At 41.5% G+C, this 23392-nt stretch overlaps 1 pseudogene; it reads left to right on the plus strand.

Annotated features, from left to right (window-relative positions):
- Nucleotides 1-3053: 3053 nt before the first annotated feature.
- The window catches only part of LOC124591264, a 65606-nt pseudogene continuing 45267 nt past the window's right edge, over nucleotides 3054-23392 (plus strand).

Here is a 23392-nt window from a genome sequence, read left to right on the forward strand (position 1 = left end):
TTAAATTAGTTGATTATCATAAAGTTTTTCCCGATAGCATCCGCACCGCAGGTTCAGTTTAGGTGACTGTAGATCCTAAACACAGCGCTAGTAGCATGAGACACAGCTTAGAACTGACTGACACAACTAACGAGGCGTGTCTTGCAGTTCACACTGTAGTTATACGGCATCTCTTTCGACCCAACGTTTCAGGCGTGCCTCCCCCCCCCCTCCCCCACTCTGCTCTCTCCCTTGACCCAGTCCTTTATTGCACTCTTCACGCTTATTGCTTACTTGTAAAATTCTTGGTGAAGGCTGTACCGGATAGCAGTCGGCGGGTCAACAAACCGTAACTATGCACTGCTACAGCTGCACAGATTCCTGCAGAGACGCTCGATTAATTAAACGCCTGCCGCGGTGGTCTCGCGGTTCTAGGCGCGCAGTCCGGAACCGTGCGACTGCTACGGTCGCAGGTTCGAATCCTGCCTCGGGCATGGATGTGTGTGATGTCCTTAGGTTAGTTAGGTTTAAGTAGTTCTAAGTTCTAGGGGACTGATGACCACAGCAGTTGAGTCCCATAGTGCTCAGAGCCATTTAATTAATTAAACAGGACGCGACGAGTAGTGTAAAGTGTCGCTAACCCCAAATTCGTGTGGAACGCTGCGAGCCGCGCCGCTCGCCAGTTGACTATCAAATTTAATATCAAGTTGGGAGTTCTCGCGATCGGAACGCGCCAGTCCTGAGCCCTCGCCTGCTCTCCCCTTCCTCCGCCGCCCTCCCGCCGCCCTCACGGCGTCTCCGGCGCGCCCTCCGCTGGACCGAGCATCCTCCTCCGTCCTTCTCCGCGCCTCCCTTAATTTCAACAAAACGAGCAAAAGGCAATTTCCCTGCGTCGCTTCTCTGTCCCCTCCCGACACCGTCTAACTGGACTGAGAATCTATAATGAATCTGGTTCCAATCGGCGGGGCACATCGTCCGCAGCTAGGGACCTGATCCCGCATCAATCGCCCTCCTCTTCCTTCCCTTACCGGACGGGGTGGATCCTGGCTGGGGGAGGGCTGTTGGGGGGAGGGGGGGTTTGGATGGGGGTGTAGGGAGTGGTGGTGGGGAGGTGGGGGAGGGGGGGGGCACGATGAGTGGCGGCCAGTGCCCTGGAAACGCAGACAAGATACGCCAACAGACTCCATCGCGGTTGATTGATCGACTTACTCAGCCCGTCGATCTAAGGAACTGCATACTCACTCCGCTGTCAGTCGAGAGTTCCACATCGATGGAGCTGCCGGGAAAAAGGAGTTTTCCGGCGCCTTCACTCTCGTTGCCTTATCGAAAGAGTACAGTGAGGTCTGTTAAATACGGCGTACGCAGGATTCTCAGAATCAGAAAAATGACAATATGAGTCATAGAAATCGTAACCAGTTTCATGGGAATTCAAAGCTTACACACATGGTGTGTCGTGGGGCGATCACTCTGTTTTTAAAATAATTGAAAAGCCACGATCGCTACAATCGTTTATCAGATGACCGGTTTCAGCACTCTGAAGGTGCCATCGCCAGATCTGTGAAGGTATAACGTAACATATTTGAGGGACGGCTTACATGAGTTAACTATATGTACAGGAAATGTATACGCAAATGTGAGCTTTGCATGGGTATGTGACAAGCAGTTATAGTAAAGTTGTGTTTTAGTAGTAATGAGTGGTTATACCGTGGGACTGTGTACGCGCTGCTTGGACAGCGCTATCTGGTGGCCGGTTGTGAACCGCTAGAATCACAGCAGGTAAGCCTGCGCGGAATAGGGCAGTGATGATGCCGGCCGGTGTTAGGCGAGCAGTGGTAGTTTTATCTGATGACTTCAGTTTTATATTTTATGGGAAGAACGACCATGAGAGCAGTTTTTTATTATTTTTATTGGTTGTGACAATGATTTTATCAGATGGTCTGCCTCATATGCCATGATGTCCATATGGTTTTATAAATGTTAATCCACGTTTCAGGTATGTGGTTCTGTAATAATTGTAATGTATATAGTTAACTCATCTAAGCCCTCCCTCTAATCTGTTATGTTATACCTTCACAGGTCTGTTGATGGCACTGGTCATCTAATAAACGATTGAAGCGATCGTGGCTTTTCAATTATTTTACTTGTTTTATTTTCCGCAGCCAGTTACCGCGTATTTCCATAAATTATATACTACCCTTTATTCCAATGTCGTAAAAACCATTCTCCTGTTCTCTCAAAAGTTCTACTCCCCTTTCCCACGACTGTACCACACCGAGAATTCGTTCAACTTTGGAGACAACTCTAACTCGATACGCTGTTTGGGCTCATAAAAACCTCCATGTCTGATTCCTAGAATCCTTGTGTCTCAGGCGATGAGTGCGAACAGAAATGAACAAACTGCTGCCAACAGCCATTACAGAAATCTACAGGCATTATGTAACTACGAATCTTTCAAAGTCTAGCAGACGGAAGCCGCACCCTAAAGTATTCCTGGTCTAGTGAGTTTCGCGAATAAAGACAATTTGGTGGCTGAAAATAGGTGTAATACGAATTGTATGATTCCTTGACACAAAAGACATCTTTATATGTAAATTGAAGATGGAGAGGGGAAGAAAGGAAATGAAAGTGAGGGGGTGGTTGCTGTCAGCTGCATCAGGACGTTATGTGGTATCAGCGGCGACGAGTGAAAATGTGTACCGGATCGGGATCTCCCACTTACTATGTAGGTGCATCAGCCACTAGCACCATCCGGGACACAGCGTAATCGCAACCGCGTGGACTGTTTCGGCACCCCTCACGACCTATGTACATTCCCATGAGGCACCACCTATCCATAGTCCCTGTCCATTTCCTCCTTGTTCAGTCTCTGAGATTCCCACAGGAGGTCGTACGTATTTGCGCATCCGCAATGAAGAAGGCGGATCCGTTGCCCAGCTAGGCCAGTGAATTATATGAATGCATGGTGTCTGTATTTTCGGAGACGTCCGAAAAAACGGACACTACGCATTCATACGCAAGAGGTCTTATCAGAGAGACAACTTACATTGATTGTGTCTGGTGTGTTCTGCACAAGTATGAATGCTCTACACAGTTTGTAACAAGAAGCAAAAACAATGAAGAGTGCTAATGGAGATACGGGAAAGGCTGCATGTGCTACAAGCCTATGTCAGGCAACGGGCAATATACAACCCACTGCACGAAAACAATGTGTATTCGACAAACATTAAAGGGCCATCTCGCTAGGATTATGCGATGCGTCGGAAACCAGACACCAGGCATCACACGATGACAAGTTAATGGTTTGGGACAGTTACACAACAAACAGGGTGCCGCCATTCCTTTGCGTTCGGATTGGATTAAGACTTGAGCCTACGCTCCCTCCATGAGCGCCGGCCGGTGTGGCCGATCGGTTCTAGGCGCTTCAGTCTGGAACCACGCGACCGCTACGGTCGCAGGTTCGAATCCTGCCTTGGGCATGGATGTGTGTGATGTCCTTAGGTTAGTTAGGTTTAAGTAGTTCTAAGTTCTATGGGACTGATAACCTCAGATGTTAAGTCCCATAGTGCTCAGAGCCATTTGAACCATTTGAACCTCCATGAGTTACGTGGCCTGCAGTGGCCTGAACAATATTTTATAGATCTACAGTCTCAGAACGTGAGACTGAAATGTGCGTGTAAGTAGGAAATTACCAGGACACTCCGGTTAAGCAGATTGTCACCAGCGCTAAACGCATCCCATTAGCGTCATGGGATATCGAAACAAGACAGCAGTGTGCATCATTTATTGGACACATGTATGATTTGATGTCTCTCTTTCTTCGGTTATGCGTACATTTGTATCTGTAGCTTGTGGTGCTTCAGAAAAGTTGTGAGCATCAGAAAAGTGTAAGTAAACCTTTCCTGGGCTGCTCGTACTGTGGACAAGGGTTGCAACAAGTCCACAGTACGAGCAGCCCTTAGCGGCTCGCCATCTGACAAGTGTTCATGACGTCGCCTTTCCGGCTGAGATCTTTTTTAATATGTGACTTGTAAGTACTGCATCTTTTCGAGTCAGTACAAACTTTAATTTTATTAATTTACTATATACCTAATGTTTTAGTACAGTTAGTCTAATTCTGAAGACGAAGCTCATAGTAGCGTCGATACCAGGTCAATTTTGACTTAATATTCGTGACCGAGGGCTTATTTGTTACAATATAATTCTGACACGGTCACTGAATCTTAGCAGCTAATTATATTGTTTTTTTCTGTTGGGGGGTTACACTTGTCGACAACCGGCCAGGATCGTATTTTCTTTGTGAATTTCTGGGAAGTAGTCATATATCTGCACTTATTTACACTATTGTTGAATGCAGTTTGCATCTGGCGCAACGCATTTACTGATTTGTCACCCTTTCTTTCACAGGTTATCAGCAATTTATTGCTCTTTGTTGTCACTGTATTTGTTCCATTTTTGCTTTGTCTTTGTTTGATTTTGTGCTTATCGTTGACTTGTGAAAATGCTGCGAAAAACTGCTAACAGTACATCGCGATCCGTAATGAGTGAAAAAGCCGACTTGAATAATTTGACTGATAATACAAGCGACACTCAGTGTCTTCATGATAATCCTATAGTTACAATCAGTGCGTGCAGACCACCAGTAATGATTCTAATCGAAATGATGAGCAAACAAATTCAATTGTGTCCTCTGTAAATTTAACGACAATTGATGACGCAGCACTTTCCGTTAGAATGAACGCTGCCCAGTTTAACACACCTGATTTGCAAAATTTGTACATTGAACAGATAAATGTTTCTAACGAAGGTGAACAATATAGGCTACACAAAACACCTCAAATTTATTTGATTCCGATGTAGTGACCAACAGTGCACATCCGATCGGCAAACCTTTTTGTGAATCAGACAATGACCAAATGGTTACCGGTACACAAAACGTGACACATGCAGATACACCATCACACAGCACAGAGAATACAGCAGCTAATTTTGGCATGGATCGAGTTATGGCATTATTGCTACAACTTAATGAAAATCTCAAACAACAAATTAATGAAAATAATAAAAATCTCAAACAACAACTTAATGAAAATCTCAAACAGTCGAATGAAAAACAAGACAACAATTTCAAACAACTTAATGAAAGTTTCAAACAGTCGAATGAAAACCACGACAGGTCGTTCAAACAAATTAATGAAAAACTTGACACCTCTATTGAACAGCTTACTGAACAGATTACAGCCGTTGCGGAGCAATGTAATGAAACTAAAGAACAATTACGTGAGGAAATTAAGGCTAGTGCTAGGTACAGTAGTGAAGAAATTAGATCTGTTGCACAAGAATTAAGTAATACGCATGCAGCCACAACAAAATTACTTAGAGATGAAATTAGTGTAGTTGCTAAACAATGTTCAGAAAACGGAACACAGTTACGCGACGAGTTTAAATTAATGTCAGCAGAACTTTCACGCTCACTGGATGCGAAAGTAGACACGAAATTTGACCAACAGAACAGCCAAATTGACGAACGTTTTAATCATCACCTACAAAACAGTGAAACGTGTTGCCGTAAATTTATACAGGAACAGAATAAAGTAAAGAAACAAGTTACGGAAACAATTACTGCACAGAGACAAGAAGATAAGCGAAAGTTGTTTACGAAAGCAAAAACATACGTAGACAACAACATTGCTACAGTAACAGATGAAATCAGACAGTTGAACACCGAACTGCATGATGAAATCTCCGATCTTAAAACAAAAACAGACACACACACAGTAGACTTTCAGACAATGACCAGCAGACTTGAAAAGTTGGAACTAATACAGGATCCAGATGCCATTAAAGCAGATGTTAAGAAATTGAACAAAACCACACCAAAATGCAAAAACAAATCGATGCCTGTGACACTAAAAATGACGATCAGGTAAAAGCACTGACTGAAAAATTTAATAAATTGGCCAGTCGTATTGACGTTATCGAAAATAACAATGACACCAAATCAGACGATACGCCACCAGTTTCGTTCAATCAAACACCCGAATTCCAAAATTTACGGCAGACAATCAGTGAGATAGGTTCGTCCAATAACACATTACGTAGAAAATTGTCATCTTTAGAGCAAGAAGTGACAGAGATAAAAAATGTCTCAGCCTCTAACACGACACAGCATACGCCACTCCCCGAACATTTCTCACACTCACGCAGCCAGTATAATTTAGGTAATTTACAGAGAGTACGTGACTTAGATTCCGAACAGTCACAGACAAACAGATTGTCATACAATCCTGAACCTTTCAGACATTCAGAGACGAAAATTTTGATTACAAGCACTTTCTATCCGTTAGGAAATTTAAGATATTTGAAAATGACAGAACACAGATTCACCCTTTGGATTGGATACAACAATTTAGCTTTGCTTTTCCACCAACTTGGCCCGTAACACATAAACTAGAATTTATTTGCAGTTTTTTGGAAGGCGAACCGGCAACTCGTATGAGACCGGTAGGGAGACAAAGCTATTCGGTAGAAGAATTTCAAAATGCTTTTCTGTCAGCGTATTGGTCGAAGACGACACAGCGCGGAATCAAGGATCAATTAATTAGCTTACCGGATTATGAGAACTCAAATTTTCTCACTGTCGCGCAATTTTTTGCACACATGATCCAACAAAACCAATACTTAAGTGAGCCATACAGTGAATCAGCACTTATCCAATTATGTATTTCTAAATTACCACGATCGTTGAGAGTATCACTTTTAACAGGACAGCAGAAAGAAAATATTTCGGCATTTAGAGATCTGTTACAGCTTTTGGAAGTTGAGCAATCAGACTATTCCTTCATAAACAAAAATTTTTCACATCATAACCAAGGCCAACAAGCATACGGCAATTACGACCAGCCACGCTATTTTAATAGCAAAGGTGATAGACAATCCAGGAATGACAACCACCAGAACTTTAACAACAGACAAAATTTTAATTATCAGTACCCTCATGGTTATCAGCAACAGCAAAGACAGTTTGGCAACAATAGAGGCTTTTCCCCATATCATCAACAAAACCAGTCGGTTAGCATACCTAACCAACAATGTAGTCTGCAAGGTCAATCAAGCTTTAATGTTTCGCCGGCTACACACACCAAATAGTAACGCACAGCAACAAGGAAATCACTACGTACAGAAAACACACCATTTCAACTCCTATCGCAATGCGCCGTATAGCAACGATTATTATGACAGACGTAAAAGTAAAGAGCAAGTTTTCAGCGTACGTTTAATAACAGTCGGTCTTACCAGCAGCACAATCAACCACAACAACAGATTATCATGAATGAACCAGACAGTCGGTATCATCCCGAACCTAATACGTCAGTAAGAAATAACAGAACAGTACAAATAGTCGAAATGCCACAGCATCCTCCCACAAATAACAGCACGTCAGAAAGATTTTGACTAGATACAGTACAGGTAGCATCTTCCAGCAACGTAAGCAGTACTTTTGACACACGGAATCTTGTTCACGAAAATGTTATTACTTTTGACGACATCCGAGACACACTTTTACATGAAAAACCAGTTATACAAAAAACCGTTTCCCACCCTGTCTTTGAAGTAAAGTCTGGATCATACACATTTTCAGCAGTAATCGATTCTGGATCACCTATGTCAGTTATAAATGTAGAAACCTTCTACGAATGTAACAAAGAGAATATTTATCCTAGGTTACCATTAGGCAAAACTAAAGTAAAAGGAGCAGTATGTAGTAAAGGAGTAGATGTAAAATTACAGACACACTTATCATTTTGTATTGCAGGTCATACGTTCCACTCAAATTTTTGGGTTGTTCCCTTCTTGACAACAGACGTTATTTTAGGTACGAATTTTTTGGTACAACATGACGCAATTATTGACTTTCAAAATTCCTATTTAATGTTAAAGGATGAGAATGTACAACTGGCATTAGAGTTTCAGCACGCTTTATCTGCAGATGAACAGGCAGTTAATCGAACAGAGGTCTTTTCTACATCGCGTAACACGGACTGTCATTCTACATTGTTCTCAGATACGTACGTACACAACTATAATACTCCAGACGAAGCCGACTATGACGTTATGCAAATGATTTCTGATAAAGTAAAACAAAGCAGTGCAAATACAGACGACGAACGTACGCAACTACGCAAAATTCTTTTACAGCAAGCTCCAGTTTTTGACAAAATCCCTGGTACTATGTCCGGTTTCATGTATGAATTTCAAGTTACACAGCACGACACATTTAAGGCCAAATATTACCCTATTCCTTATATTCATAGAGAACAAGTTAAGAAAGAATTACAAGCTATGCTAGACCAAGGAATTATTGAACCGGCAGTTAGTCCGTACATAAACCCGCTCCATATTGTTAAGAAAAAGGATGGCTCACTTCGCCTCGTACTTGATTCGCGTCATGTCAACAACATTATTATTAATGAAACAGATCGCCCACAGACACTAGAAGAACTTCTACAGAAATTTCATGGTACTGCTGTTTATTCCACATTAGATTTGAAATCGGGATTTTGGCAAATTCAGCTCCATCCGAACTGCAGAAATTACACAGCTTTTCTCTGTTTTGGTGATTGTTATCAATTTTGCAAATTACCGTTCGGATTAACAATTTCTTCAGCAGCATTTATTCGCGGTTTAAATACTATACTTCCGACAGAACTCAAAGACAGAATCACTACATATGTAGACGACATCCTTATCGCAGAAGCTAACTGGTCTGAACACAATCTGATTCTTGAACAACTGTTGCAAACTTTTCGTGCACAAGGACTCACAGATAATCTTAGCAAATCACACTTTGACAAAACTTCTATAAAATTTCTTGGACATGTAATTTCAGCAGAAGGCATTCCGCCTGACCCTGAAAAACTTCAGGCTTTACGTGACATTACTATTCCAACGACAAAGAAACAACTACGCAGCTTTCTGGCTTTAATTAACTTTTTCCGTAAATTTATTCATTACGCTGCTTTACACATCCCTAGATTATGCCAGTTGACGAGTAAAAACACTATTTGGTCCTGGGATAGCCAAGGACAGTTAGTGTTGAACGCACTACTTTTATCACACCCAGATCCTACTAGAAATTTTTCCATTGCCACCGACAGTTTTAACGCAGCTTTAGGCCTACACATTTTTCACGAAAATGAAGAAGACGGTACTACAGTAATTAAAAACATAGCCTTTGCAAGTCGCATTCTGTCACCTGCTGAACGCAATTAGTCTGTTACAGAACTTGAAACATTGTGTGTTGTATGGGCATTTACCAGATTTAGGCATTTTCTTTATGGAAGACACACTACCGTTTACACAGATCATAGAGCTATTCGGTTTTTACTCTCCGCTAAATTTACACATGACAGATGAAGCAGGTGGAAACTTTATTTACAGGAATTTAATTTTACAACTGTTCACATTCCCGGTACACAAAATATTGTAGCAGACGCACTATCCCGCTCTCTCAGCAACAATCAGCAAGACATCGCAACCAACTTTTGCCAAGCAAATTCTAGCGTCATGTATATTCAACGAGTTGCATTTGAAAATTTCATTTCGTCGTCATTACGAGACAGCACAAGAGCAGAGTAAAGACAACGCATGGAAAGAAATTAAACACCTTTGGCAAGATAGGAATAATGTTACCATTAGAAACCATTATACTGTACGCAAGAACATTCTGTTTCGCCACTCTCACCCTGACAGCAACAACTGGTTATTATGTATTCCTGACGAACTTGTTAACAAATTAATTTCGTATACTCATTTAACTTACGCACATTACGGAGCCAGAAAATGTTTTCTTATACTGAGACAGAACTGTTATTTTGCCAACATGGAGAAACGTATTCGACGAGTTTTAGCGTCATGTAAAATCTGCCAGAAAGCTAAATCAGACACGACTTCACATATTCCTCCGTTACATCCCATCGTATCCGTTAAATTGAGACACATGGCCACTGTAGACATTTTTGGTCCAATTCCCAGAACTAATAGAGGTTTCTGCAACATCTTTGTCGCTGTTGAACTCTTCGAAATTTGTTACCTTCACTCCGTTACGCAAAGCTACTGCTAAATCTATTTCGAATGCATTTGTAAAACATTTTTATTTCATGTAGGACATGTATTGAAAGTAATTTCCGACAATAGACCACAATTTCGATCTGCAATAGGGACATGTATGTTACGAGCTAGAAACATTTCTCCGATCTGTATATCCAGGTATCACGCTTCTTTGAACCCTTCTGAACGACTGATGAAAGAAATTGGTAAACTAAGACGTATTGACTGGGACAGACACATACTCTCATCCCAGGATGTAATTAACTCCATACCAAATGAATCTACTATGCTATCTCCGACAGTTATATTGAAAAATGTTGAACCACCTAACAAAATTAAAGAATTAGTATCTCTTCCCACATCTCGACGACTACGGCATCACGAAATAATTGACACTGCGCTCAGCAACATGAACCGCGCCGCAGAGCGCCGGAGAAGACAGCAAAAACAGGTTTGTATACGCCGTGACATATACATTGGACAGAAGATATTAGTACGCACACATTATTTATCCAACAGAGGAAACAGTAGATGCAGTAAATTTGAGCTTCTATACGCAGGTCCATATAGAATTCGCAGCATTCCTCACCCCAATGTAGTACACGGCGAAACTTTGAGAACCAGAAACAGCAAAGGCAATCACCATGTCTCCAATATTAAACCCTTTATTGAATGTACATACTTTGTGATTTATCACACTGTAACGCCATTTCCTGATGTGACCACTTATGCAATTATATCTGTGTGACTACTTACTGATGATGATCATATTTTTTCTTGGCAAGTGCCCGGCAAAGTAAGGATAGCAGGTTGCTTTTCTTGTCGTTGTATCTCATACCGTGCACATTTCCCATTTTTTTTGTGTATGTATGATTGTTTTCCTATCGAAAGTAGAATTTTGTCTGTATGCACTATGAAATCATTAAGATATAACAAACACCAGTTGACTTTGACATTTTTCCTTATGATATCACAATATCTTGACTATTCTGCATTTTTTGCTACTACATTATGATACTGTGTGTACATTTTCGCACTTGAAAACTGTCTATGTTTTTGACCTAATACGTTTTCTGTCATGCTACGCTGTATGCTTAGCTATATCACTAGAAACAAGTTTTTATGTAATGGGTATATGATTTAAATGCAAGATATTAATCCATATTTATCATTTTCAGAAAGCATTACCATGTAAAAGAAATAGATCATACAACCACAGTGGTTTACTATGAAATGGAAATTTTACCATCAGAATGAAAGAAAGAAAATGCAATACCTTGTCATGAAGAGTAACTGGATCAGAATTAACAAGCATTAACAAGAATATACTATACACACTGTACAATAGCAGTCTTAACTAATTATTTTTCTTTCAGAATACGAGGCGATTAATGCAGGCTGTCAGACAGAACTACACATGTTAATTTTAGTGATGAAATGTGCTAGAAGTAAGAAACTCTATACTATATGAAGTAATTAATGATAATGAATGAAGTAAATGGTAATATAAATATGAATAATGAAGTGTCTATTTTTTGCAGATGATAACAAATGATGATGAATAGTTATATGAAGAATATTGTGATATGAATGATGAAGTTTTTCTTTACAGATGTTGATAATGGTGAAGTTTATATATTTTGTATTAGTTAAGAAATACTCTGTAGTTATTTAAGTATTTATTGCAGTTTCTTTTGACAGTATGTCATATGTCATGTAGTATAATGACTGAATGTTTTGGGAAGGACAACTAGAGTACATACATATTAAGTACACGTTTCGTTACCTGTTAATTCGAAGTTTACTACTTTTCAATATAATATAAATTTTTTTCTTTCAGGACAATAATCCATTTTGTATTTTTTCCAGGAGAAGCTTTTCATGATATTAATATGCTATAAGCACTTAGCTATGAAACCTGTTCTAATACTTGCATTTTTTTTACCCAGTTGTGTGTATCATCCATGAATGTGATCACATATACTCTGCTTGTTTCACAACCTCACTACAGCTGACTCATGACGAATGACGTTATTAATCCTTATTTCCAGCAAAAAAGTCAAAAGTAAATATTTTCATGCCCGAGGAATTGACTATTGATCTCAATGAAATGCATCACTACTACAAAAAATAGTTATTACCAGTCCCAACTATTACCAATATATAACTAAATAATGCTACCAGTTTACGATATATTTCTAGTCCTAAATATAATGCAAAATTTTCTGGTATATTGTTTCTATTATGTCTATGTATTATTGGACTACAGACCCTGAGTAATAGATACAATGTCTTACATTTTAAATATGTGATATCATATATGAACACTAGCAGCTTGATGCTATATGCAGTAACTCTAGTTTTGAATGATGACTTCTGAATAATACTGAATGATGTTTTGTAATACTGTGTAAATGCTATACCAATGATCACTGTAATGAGATGACTTACGCATAACTGAATGCTAATGATTACTGTAATGAGATGACATGATGCCAATAATTACTGTAATGAGGTGGGTTATGAATGATGTTTTGTAATACTGCATAAATGGTAGGCCAATGATTATTATGATGAGATGACTTATGCATAAATGCTATGCCAATAATTCCTGTAAATAATATTTTGTTATCCTCTATAAATGCTATGCCACTGATTACTGTAATGAGATGACTAATGCATAAATGCTATGCCAATGATTATGGTAATGAGATGACATGATGCCAATAATTACTGTAATGAGATGAGTTATGAATGATGTTTTGTTATACTCTATAAATGCTATGCCAATGATTACTGTAATGAGATGACTTATGCATAAATACTATGCCAATAATTACTGTAATAAGATAACTTATTACTCCATACTCCATACATACATAGAAATGTTTAGTAACTAGCCAATGAGTGCCAATAATTACTCAAATCGGTTGATACACTAGTGTAATTCTGAATGATGACTAGCATAAGACTTAATGTCCTTCACCTTCTGACCTAATTACCAGCAATTACTGCAATATCCGTATGTCCTGTCCATCCTCATGATCATGGAGCTCTATATTTGGTTTTTGCACTAATTCTATGTTGATGTAAGAGTATCGATTCTACAAGAATGTGGTGTTGACATATCAAGCTGTCCACCACTCTGACCAAAGGAGATGTTATTATGGTCCTACTGTTTGGTGTACCTAATGTACTACCAAAATGATAACATACAATATTAATACAACATTTCAGTGTCTTGGCTACACTGATAAATACTTTAGGGAACAGAACTTCAGATTGTCTCACTTGGTGTTGGGCTTCTGTAGAAAGATATGGACTTTCAGTGCAACTACGTGCAACCCACTGTGCTACAACCATGATACTATCCTATTTGCTAATGTATTCAGTTCTTGTACAAAAAATGCTAAAAACTTATACAGTGCATGTGCACATCATTTCATTTGTTAATATGAACAGTTGTCCTAAATATGCTAAAGACTTTTACAGTGTGTGTGCACTTTATTTCATTTCTTAATGTATTCAGTTCTTGTAAAATGCTAAAGACTTTTACAAGGTGTGTGCACTTTTAATTTGCTTCTTAATGTATTCAGTTCTTGTAAAAGATGCTAAAGACTTATACAGTGCGTGTGCACTTTATGTCATTTGTTAATATATTTTGTACTCATTGCGTATACATTTTGTCATTTCTTAATATGTTCTGAACTCAGTGCGTGTGTACTCTATTTCATTTCTTAATATGTCCTGCACTTATCAATACTGTATATACTCCGTGACTGTAGACTTAGTAACTAAACGGATTATAGAAAAATTTGTTGCTCATGGCAAGTCCAATTGACTCACCATCGCTGCCAAATTTTTGCCCCTCCCCCCCCCCCCCCCCCCCCCCCCCAGTGGAGGGTTATGTAAGAGTTCCATGATTAAGGAATTTGTTGCTAGCGCACTGGAGCAGATGTAATTTCGATGGATTGCTCGCTCTGCCTGCGATATGTAAGCTATAAGAGAATCTCAGACCAAAGAGCAGTGTTGCATGCAGTAGGAACTGTGCAGCAGTAGGAGTAAATAGTTGCTAGCAGTCTGATGTATGGAGTTGGCTGGACCAGTCGTGCGGAGCGATGGCGGAGCCTGAGCGATATAATATAAGGTAAAAGCAGCCTCGCGCATATGTAGTATTGTTATATCAAGTCCCATGTAAAAGTTTAAAAAAAATCACTTAATAATAATCTTTCTCATAAAAAGTAACTTTTGACAATCATTCATTTCAATTTAAAGAATTTACTAATTTCTCCAATCCTTGGTCATCCCGATTATTGAAAAGAAAATTCGGTTGTTTCTTTTTATACATGACAAATCTATCTGCCAACATTGCACTCGGCTGTGGCAGAAAAATTTCTTACAGGAGCAGATATATATGCGTTACCTGGCGACCTTATTGAGGTAAGAATTTTCAATTTATTCAGAATGATCTTTCAGAGCCATGACGCAGCACTGCTGACGTCCAAAATTTACCAGTTTAAATTCACAGTCAATTATTGAAAGGTTATAAGTGAGTCACATTTTTATTATTCCTAGGTTACGGAATAATAAACTGTTGGAAGGTTACGCTGAATGTGAATGAAATAAATAATTATATTGTTTTTACTGTTGGGAGGTTACGGAATTTTTCTGTTGGAAGGTTACAGTAGTATGCGACAAACTTTTTTCTTTCATTATTTTGTGGGGGTGTCAGCGACAAAAAGTTTCGAAAAGTTTGAAATTATGTCTTAAATTTGTTAGTAGTCGTTAATGGATGAAAATAATGTGGGTAATTTGCGCACCTTGAAGCTATGCTGCCTCAAAAGATATACACAACTTCTAACTTTAATACTTTAACGTAAGATTATACCTCTTAATTGGTAGATTATAACATTATTTTAGGTTTTTAAACTAAATTAATAATTATGTGAAGTACTGAAAATCAACCATTTTCCCTTGAGAGCTGTTAGATACGTAACCTGCAACTGTGATCATGTGACCGGCTGACCATGTGACCGTTTGAACCGTTCAGTAGTACATTGTTCACTGAAGAGCCAGAACACAAGGATCAACAGCTTAATAGCGCATTAGTGCACATTTGGAACGCTATAGAACCGCGATTCTGAGTGGCATGTATTCGAGAAGTCGTTGGTAGGATTCCGGAGGTGTATGACAAGATGCCTACGCCCATGAAATGCACTTTAGGTACATTACAGGTCGATGTTTTGGGGTCTCAGATGTGATCCATCTGGTTCAGATTAAGAGAATTTTGTGGCCGTGACATCATCGTGAGTATCACTGACACTCTCCGCCAACAACTGTAGTACGATTCGGACTTTGTAGGACAGACAGTTATCTAGCTGGAAGATGCCATCGCTATCGGGGAAGAAACCAAACATGAAGGGGTGCAAGTAGTCCACCACAATGATCATGCAATTCACAGTTGTCATCGTGAGTTCGATTACTTCCATAGATCCCTTGGGAGTAGAAGTGATTGTACTCCATAAGACGAACGGTGTCCATGCCACAGTACATGTTTCGAGCATCTCTTCGGCTGGATGTCGCTGAGTCTGGGCACAACCATAAACCTCTTGAACCAAGATAAGTCTTTCATCCGACTTAACGACGTGACTCCATTCATCCACGATGAATTCTCGATAATATTATGCTCACTGCTGTCGCCAACCGCCAGTGTCGTTGGCTCACCATCGGTACATGCCGTGGTCGTTTGATGCGGATCCCACTGTTTAACGATGTGTGTTGAACGGTGTATTCCAAACACTTACGCCTGCATTGGAATGGGAAATGAACATGCTATAGCTCATCAGTGTATGGGACATTAGATCTTTTCCGTTTTCAGATCCCAGTCACCTGCAATTGACTCATTATGAAGATTTTAGATATCTGTGTGCGACTGTACAGAGATCATAGGAAATAATTTACTGCTCCTCTAGCAGTAGTTTAGATTAATCGTAGGTGGCTGGAGCAACATAGGGTACCGAACGACTGGAAGAAAGCGCTGGTCATTTCTGTTTCGCAAAACGATCGTATGATATATACACACAATTATTGATCTATGTCACAGATATCAGTCTGTTGTATAACTGTGGAACATAATGTATACTAACGTGTTATGACATACATTGACGGAAAAAATCCTAACACCAAGAAATAATTAATGTAGAGAAGTGCTACTTTGTGAATACATTTGTGTACGTAACATATTTAAATGGTTAAGTTCACAGGTTGATGCAAGAATGAGACAAGCCATTGAAAATGTGAAATGCTGGTACCTTAATATTTGGTGAACCGCCAGAGTGTTGAATGCAAGCATGCAAACGTACGAGGGCTATTCAGAAAGTAGGGAACGTTTCCGTCTGACGCCGCTAGACGCACGCCGATCGCGTATATTTTGGTGTGTGCGTACTTGGCGCCTCAGTCGGCATCCAACTGTGGCAGTGGGAACGTCTCAGCGCGTCAGGTTTTTTCGATATTCGAATTTGAAATGTGCGCTACAACGAAAGTCCCACCAGTTGTGAGGTGCGGTTTGTGATACGGTTTTTGTTAGCAAAAAACCTAAAACCTACAGAAATTTATCGTGAAGTGTGCGAAGTGTACGGAAACAACGTAATGAGTGAATGTTCCGTCCAGAAATGGTCTATTCGGTTTAAAAATGGCCGAACCAACGTTCATGATGAAGAGGAGAGTGGACGATCTTGTCGCTAAAGTTGGTGAAACGATTCGTGAAAACTGTCGCTTCACAATAACAGAGCTTTCGCTTTCTTTTCCACAAGTGTCACGGAATTTGTTGTTTGAAATTGTCACTCATAAGCTAGGCTACCACAAATTTTGTGCACGACGGGTGCCCAAAATGCTTACAGCGCACCATAAAGAACAGCTAATAGGGGCAACGTTGACATTTCAGGAGGCCTAAGGTCTACCAAAAACATTGTGATTCATTATTGGATCGAATCGTAAACGGTGACGAGACTTGGGTCAAACGCATCAATTGCGAGACAGAATTACAGTCCATGGAGTGAGGGCACACAAGGTCCCCCTCAAAACCAAGAAAATGTTTGCAAACCTTGTCAGCAAGCAAGTTGATGGCGACAGTGTTTTGAGATAGGCAAGGTGTGCTTGTTATTGATTTTCTCGAACGTGGAGCAACCATAAATTCTGCCCGATACTGTCAAACTTTGCACTGCCTTAGAAGAGCAGTTCAAAACAAACGCCGAGGAAAGCTGACGTCCAAAATTTTGTTTTTGCACGACAATGCCCAACCTCACATGGCAAACCGCTCTAAAGAACTCCTTAATTCATTCAAATGGGAAATTTTCCCTCATTCGCCCTACAGCCCCGATCTTGCACTAAGCAACTTACACTTATTTCCAAAGATGAAGAACTGGCTTGCAACTCAGCGCTTTGATGACGATGCGGAACTCCAGGCGGGCGTGACTCACTGGCTGAAGTCTCAGGCGGCAGAATGTTACGATGAAGGTCTTTCAAAGCTTGTCCACCGCTACGATAAGTGCCTGAATGTGTTTGGTGACTATGTGAAAAAGTAGTATGTCAGTCGCTCTTTCAGTTGTATATAATAAAATGTATTTCTTATACTTAGCTTTTTTTTAATGTCAAAATGTTCCCTATTTTATGAATAGCCCTCGTATACGAATTGTGTTGTAAGGTGCCGGTTGTCAGTTTGAGGGATGAAGTTCCATGCCTCTTGCCCTCGGTCGGTCAATAGAGGGACGGTTAACGCTGGCTTTGGATGATGCTAGAGTCGTCGTCCGAAGACGTCCCATATGTGCTCGACTGGAGACAAACCTGGTGATCGAGAAAGCCAAGCTAACATGTCGACACCCTGTAGACCACGTTGTGTTAAACAGTGGTATGTGGGCGAGCGTCTTCCTGTTGAGAAACAGCAGTGCTGTTCAAGAATGGCAGCACAACAGGTCGAAACTCCAGATTAACGTACAAATTTGCAATCGGAGTGATCCTGTTCTCATATAAAATCGCACTCTGGACCGTAACTCCAGGTATAGGTCCAGTGTGTAGACGCTGCAGACAGGTTGGTTGCAGGCGCTCACCTGGCCTCCTTCTAACCAACAAACGGCCGTAACTGGCACTGAGGCAGAACCAGCTTTCATCAGAAAACCCAGCAGACCTCCAATGAGCTCCCACATGATACGATTGAAGTAACAAACGGAGATGGTTTGGGGTCAGTGAAATGCACTTTTCAGGGCTTCTGCTTTGGAGCTGTTCTTGAAGTAACCGATTATTTAAGTTCGCTGTGTCACTGTGGTGCCAACTGTTGCTGCAGTTGCTGCTGCAGACGCAGTACGATGCGCCACATCCATACACCGAACACGTCAGTCCTCCCTCCCGGTAGCGCCACGTGGTCTTAAAATGCCTGGTCTTCATGCGGCCCTACCTTCCATGACCACCGCTGCCAGCAATCACATACAGCGGCTACATTCCTGCCAAGTCTTTCTCCAATATCGAGGAAGGAACATCCAGTTTCTCGTATACCCATTACTCGACCTCGTCCAAATTCAGTGAGCTGTTGATAATGGTGTCTTCGTCGGCTTATAGGCTTCCTTGACTAATATCAACTCACTTCGTCCAATCTGAAAGGTAACTAACGCTCACACCCGTTACAGCGCGTATGTAAAACAAAGCTGATTTGCATCCTCATAGTAGTGCTACTAGTTCCACGCTTATACGACTGGTGTGAAATTGAAGTAGACGTCTTCGTGTAGATTTTGAAATACGCCTACCAACTTTCGTTCAGGTACACGACTCTTTCTTGATGTTGGAATTATTTCCCTTCATTGTATTTGGAGAACGAAAATCTTCTCTTTAAAGTCAACATGCATTCCACATAGGATCTTGCGAAACTCAGCTCGTTCTGTTCGTCCATGAGACAAGGAGCGCCTTAGACATCGGTGCCTATGTTTATGCCGTTTTCCTTGGCTTCAGGAAGGCATTTGACACCGTTCGGCACCGTCGTTCAGTGGAAGAAAATACGAGCTTACCGAGCAGATCAGACTTATGGTGGGTTCAAGACTTCCTTGCAGACAGGTCTCGAACCGTCACTCTTAAGGGAATAAAATCAGAAATAATTTCAGGAGTAAAATTGCCCTGGCAGATTAAAACTGTGCGCTGGACCGAGACTAGAACTCGCAACCTTTTGATTGCAAGTGCTCTGCAGACTGAGCTTTACTTCCATCAGTACCTCATCTCCTACCTTCCAAATTTCACGTGCCCGCGAAAGGCAAAGGTCCCGACTTCGAGTCTCGGTCCGCCACACAATATACATCTCCCAGGAAACTTTCACATCAGTACACAGTCCGCTGCAGAGTGAAAAACGCGTTCTGCAAATTTCAGGAGAACCCCAGTAAACTACAATAGAGCCATCACTGTTTGCAGTACACATAAGTGATTTAGTCGTGGTTAACTTCGGAAGCTCCGTGAGGCTGTTCGCAGATGATGCTGTTGTCTGTAAATCGGCAGCAACGCCAGAAGACCGCATCGAACTGCAGGAAGGCGTCCATTAAACGTTGCGGGGACTAGAAGCTCATCATGAATAAATAAATATAATGTGTTGCCCATAAATACGCGAAAAAATTCACTACTGGGGGATACAGTGTTAGTGGCCGATCAATGGACATAGTGACTACCGCAAAATTCAAATGATTTGGAGCGACCTAAGTGGAATGACCACGTAAAACAAATTGCAGGAAAAGCATTGCCAGGATGAAGTTCACAGAATCTTACGGAAATGTAACTCATCCGCAAAGAAAGTGGCTTCAAAACACTTCTTCGTCTGATCCTTGAGTACTATCCGTCAGCTTGGATTCTTACTATGTTGGATTAATGCAACCAATGAAGGTAAAGAAAAGAGGTGATATTCGTCGCTGTGGGAGCTTTACGGAGATACTCAACATACTCCAGTGACAAACTCTACCAGAGACCGGTTATACATCACGGAGAGCTTAACAAAATTCCGAGAGAGTACGTACCGGGAAGAGCTGGACAACATAGAGCTGTGTGAGAAAAATGATGTGACTGACAATACCGTGAGCGATCTGGCAACGCTGTGTTGTTCTACTTGCACAGATCGGTGTGTTCATCCCTTCCAGATGTTCAGACCGAGTTTCAGCTCTGTACGGCCGTCACGTGATTATTGAGAGCACCTTCAGTGAAGTAGTGTTTTTGTTGTCACGAAAATGGAACAGCGGAATGTAGAGCAAATTATGTCATGAAGTTTTTTGTTAAATTTCAGGAATCGGCGGGTGTGACTTTCGAAAAGTTGAAAGAGGTTATGGGGAACATTACTTATCCAGTTTTTCTGCAGGCACAAATTCTTTTTCGAATGCTGAGAACACGTTAAGATTGAACCTCAGACAGGGAGACCTCCAACTTCAAAAACCGACGAAAACGCCGAACGTGTGCATGCTGTTGTGAGACCAAACATCGAGGACAAATCATCAACCAATTGTTTAGTGTGTATTGTGTATTAAACTGGGAACGTAGAAATGAGACAGAGGCTTCGTCCCGCCTTAGCCCTCAGTGGTTCACAACCCCACAACAGGCCACAGCAGCCCACCCACCTCACCACCGCCCCACACCGAATCCAGGGTTATTGTGCAGTTCGGCCCCCAGTGGACCCCCCCGCATCCCCCCCTCCCCCCCCCCCCCCACTCCCCTCCCCAGGAACGTCTCAAACCAGATGAGTGTAACCCCAAATGTTTGTGTGGTAGAATAATGATGGTGTACACGTATGTGGAGACAGTGTTGGCACAGCAATCGCCTACATAGTGCAACTAAGGCGAAATAAGGGGAACCAGCCCGCATTCGCCGAGGTAGATGGAAAACCGCGTTAAAAATCATCCACAGGCTGGACGGCACACTGGACTTCAACACTAATCCACCGGGCGGATTCGTGACGAGGACCGGCACACCTTCCTGCTCGGGAAGCAGCGCGTTAGGCCGCGTGGCTAGCCGGGTGGGCTAATCAAGTGTTTTACAAAGATATCCTTGAAAGGCTCAGGGAAAGGGTGAATCGAGTAAGATAATACATTGCAGACAAGTGGATGCTGCATCACGCCAACGTCCCATGTCACACGTGCACTTCCATCAGAGAACTTTTGACTTCAAAAGGCATCCCTGTTGCTCCACAGCCCCCTATTCACCTGATCTGAGACCATGTGACTCTTTTCTTTTCTCGAAGTTGAAAAATATCTTAAAAGGACGTTATTTTGGGACACTAGCGAACATTCAAAAGAATGTGATCGATGTGTTAAAGGCCTTACCAGTTGTAGCCTTTGTGCGCTGCTGGCAAGGTCGAGAATAACGACTCCACCGCTGTATAGCTGCCAAATGGAGCGACTTGGAAGATGACCATATTGTTGTGAAACTTCCTGGCAGATTAAAACTGTGTGCCCGACCGAGACTCGAACTCGGGACCTTTGCCTTTCGCAGGCAAGTGCTCTACCAACTGAGCTACCGAAGCACGACTCACGGCCGGTACTCACAGCTTTACTTCTGCCAGTATCTCGCCTCCCACCTTCCAAACTTTACAGAAGCTCTCCTGCGAACCTTGCAGAACTAGCACTCCTGAAAGAAAGGATATTGCGGAGACATGGCTTAGCCACAGCCTGGGCGATGTTTCCAGAATGAGATTTTCACTCTGCAACGGAGTGTGCGCTGATATGAAACTTCCTGGCAGATTAAAACTGTGTGCCCGACCGAGACTCGAACTCGGAACCTTTGCCTTTCGCGGGCAAGTGCTCTACCAACTGAGCTACCGAGAACAGTATTGTAGGGAAATATGGTTCTGGCTTGAGCAAACATAATTTTCTTGTTTCACTACTCATACAAGTTTTGGAGAAATTTCTCCGTCTTCAGTGTGTTTTATTTATTGTCTTCTGAACAATATGCAAATAATTATGCATTAAGATATTTACCATTTTTGAAATTATAGTATTTACATCACTGTAAGTCTTGAAAGAAATAATAACAGACTCACATTTGGGAGGACGACGGTTCAATCCCGCGTCCGGCCATCCTGATTTAGGTTTTCCGTGATTTCCCTAAATCGCTCCAGGCAAATGCCGGGATGGTTCCTTTGAAAGGGCACGGCCGGCTTCCTTCCCTAATCCGATGAGACCGATGACCTCGCTGTCTGGTCTCCTCCCCCAAACAATCCAATCCAATCCAAATAATAACATGAAAAATACCTTATAGACCGCATTATTACATGTTCATGTTGACAAGTCTGTTTGGTACTTGTAGCACAGATATAGTTATTGCCTTCAGTATGTCATCTGCAATTAATAAGAGTTTATACATGTGTTAATGTGATTTTTCAACATTTAGGCCTAATGTGATAGACTATGTTTATAAATGTGTGTACTTACTTTTTGTGCATCTCGCTGGTTTTTTTTCTCTCTTTCTTTTGCTTCGGTAGCCTGTTTGACTGGAGCTTCCTAACACACAAAGTTTCAAATGGTTCAAATGGGTTTGAGCACTATGGGACTTAACTTCTGAGGTCATCAGTCCCCTAGAACTTAGAACTACTTAAACCTAACTAACCTAAGGACATCACACACATCCATGACCGAGGCAGGACTCGAGCCTGCGACAGTAGCGGTCACGCGCTTCCAGACTGTAGCGCCTAGAACCGCTCGGCTACCCCGGCCGGCCACACAAAGTTTCATTGTTTGCATGATGTTCACTTGCTCTGCGTCTTGAATTTTGCAGTGAAAGTAGGTTGTGTGTGTGTGTGTGTGTGTGTGTGTGTGTGTGTGTGTGTGTGTGTGTGTGCGTGTGTGTGTAAATTTTATATACACTGAGGTGACAAAGTCATTGGATAGCCGTATGCACATACACAGATGACAGTAGTATCACATACACAAGGGTAGTGCATGGTGGAGCTGTCATTTCTTTTCAGGTGATTCATGTGAAAAGGCGTCCAACGTGATTATGGCCATACAACAGGAATTAACAGACTTGGAAAGCGGAGTGGTAGTTGGAGCTAGACACACGAGAGATTGCATATATGAAATCGTTGGGGAATACAATATTCCAAGAGCTACAGTGTCAAGAGTGTGCCGTGAACACCAGATTTCAGGCGTAATCTCTCACCACGGACAACACAGTCGCCGACTGCCTCCACTTAACGACCGAGAGCAGCGGCGTTTGTGTAGAAATTTCAGTGCCAACAGACAAGCAACCCTGCGTAAAATATCGGCAGAAATCAATGTGGGACGTAGACGAACGTATC

Source organism: Schistocerca americana, chromosome 1, assembly GCF_021461395.2.
Source record: "Schistocerca americana isolate TAMUIC-IGC-003095 chromosome 1, iqSchAmer2.1, whole genome shotgun sequence".
Taxonomy (NCBI): domain Eukaryota; kingdom Metazoa; phylum Arthropoda; class Insecta; order Orthoptera; family Acrididae; genus Schistocerca; species Schistocerca americana.